Source organism: Penaeus japonicus, unplaced genomic scaffold, assembly GCF_977035675.1.
Source record: "Penaeus japonicus unplaced genomic scaffold, GWHDUDI00000001_assembly GWHDUDI00000009, whole genome shotgun sequence".
Lineage (NCBI taxonomy): Eukaryota > Metazoa > Arthropoda > Malacostraca > Decapoda > Penaeidae > Penaeus > Penaeus japonicus.
In genome coordinates this window covers 39,432,045-39,434,544 of record NW_028234411.1, presented here as the reverse complement: position 1 = coordinate 39,434,544, position 2,500 = coordinate 39,432,045, and positions in this window count along the sequence as shown.

Sequence of the window (2,500 nt, the reverse complement as noted above, 5' to 3'; positions counted from 1 at the left end):
ATGCGTCCTCCCCGTCATGACATATGGATCAGAGACATGGACTACGACCAAGGCACTCGAGAGGAAATTAGTAAGCGCCCAAAGAGGAATGGAAAGGCTTATGCTAGGAGTTAGCTTAAGAGACAAGAAAAGGGCCACATGGATCAGGCAGCAAACAAAAGTAGAGGATATACTCAAGACCATCAAAAAGAAAAAGTGGCAGTGGGCTGGACACATATATCGGAGACAGGACAACAGGTGGACAAGGAAAACAACAGAATGGGTAATACACGACACAAAAAGACCCAGGGCAAGACCAATGACTAGATGGCGGGATGAAATAGCAAAATTCGCAGTAGTAAACTGGAATCAGAGGACACAAGACCGGAATGACTGGAAAAGATTGAGAGAGGCCTACGTCCTGCAGTGGATTGATACAGGCTGATGATGCTGATGATGATATGTATATATATGTATATATATGTATATATACATACACATATGTATGTATATACATATACATATATATATATAAATACATATACATATAAATGTATGTATATATATATATATATATATATACATATTTATATATATAAATATATATATATATATATTTATATATATGCATATGTATATATACATATCTATCTATCTATCTATATTTATTTATATTTATATATATATATATTTATATATATACATATGTATATATACATATCTATCTATCTATATCTATCTATCTATATCTATCTATGTTTATATATATATATATATATATATATATTTATATATATGCATATGTATATATACATATCTATCTATCTATCTATATCTATCTATATTTATATATATATATATATATTTATATATATGCATATGTATATATACATATCTTTCTATATATCTATCTATCTATTTACTTATATATATATATATATATATATATATATATATATATATATATATATATATATATACATATATATCTACATATGTATACATACACATATATTTATATATATACATATATATACACATACATATATATACATATAAATATAAATATAAATATAAATATATATATATAAATATATACATACATATATATATATATATGTATATATATATATATATATATATATATATATATATATATATATATATATATATATATAAACGTGTGAGTGTAGTCTTATTTACATATATATGTATATATATATATATATATATATATATATATATATATATATACATATAAACGTGTGAGTGTAGTCTTATTTACATATATATGTATATATATATATATATATGTATATATATATATGTATGTATATATATACATATATGTGTCCAGCCCATTGCCACTTTTTCTTTTTGATGCTATTGAGTATATCCTCTACTTTTGTTTGTTGCTTGATCCATGTGGCCTTTTTCTTGTCTCTTAAGTTAACTCCTAGCATAAGCCTTTCCATTCCTCTTTGGGCGCTTACTAATTTCCTCTCGAGTGCCTTGGTCGTAGTCCATGTCTCTGATCGGTATGCCATGATGGGGAGGACACATTGGTCAAAATTCTTTCTCTTTAGATATAGTGGCAGACGACTTCGTAATATATTACTATGTTTACCGAAGGCACTCCAACCTAGCCTGATTCGCCGTTTTATCTCGGCTTCGCAGGATGTACTCGACTGAATGAGTTGCCCTAAGTATACATACTCGTTCACTACTTCTAGTACCTCGCCCTGTATTTGTATTTGCTTAACTGGGGTTCGACTGTTGAATATGACTTTAGTCTTTTTCATGTTCATTTTAAGGCCCATATTCAGCCTTTCCCTATTTAAATTGCTAATTGTTGTAGTTTATCTGCTGACTCGCCGAAAAGAACAATTTCATCTGCAAATCTTAAATTGCTTAAGTGCTCATTCCTTATTTTAATCCTTCTCTCCTTCCAATCTAACTTCTTGAATACTTCCTCCAAGCAAGCTGTAAACAGCTTCGGTGAGATGGTGTCTCCCTGCATAACACCCTTTTTTATTGGAATTTTATTGGATTCTGCGTGGATTTTGATGGTCGCTGTACCATCTCTATATATATCCTCTAATAATCTGCAGTATTATTTCTCTACTCCTTGTTCACGAATTGCATCCAGTACTGCAGATATCTATACCGAATCGAATGCCTTTTCATAATCTACAAATGCCATACACAGGGGCTTCCTATATTCGTTTGTTTTCTCCCTTATTTGAGCTAGTGTGTGGATATGGTCTGTAGTTGAGAATCCGCTGCGGAACCCTGCCTGTTCCCTGGGTTCTTTTGAATCTAATGTATCGGTGATACAGGCTGTGATGATTTTTGTGAACAGTTTATAGATTACTGAAAGGAGGCTTATAGGTCGGTAATTCTTTAAGTCTTTTGTGTCTCCCTTTTTGTGTATTAAAATTATTATTGCGTTTTTCCAGGCCTTTGGAATTTTACCAACGCATAGACATCTGTTATAAAGACTGGCCAGCTTTATTGCCGC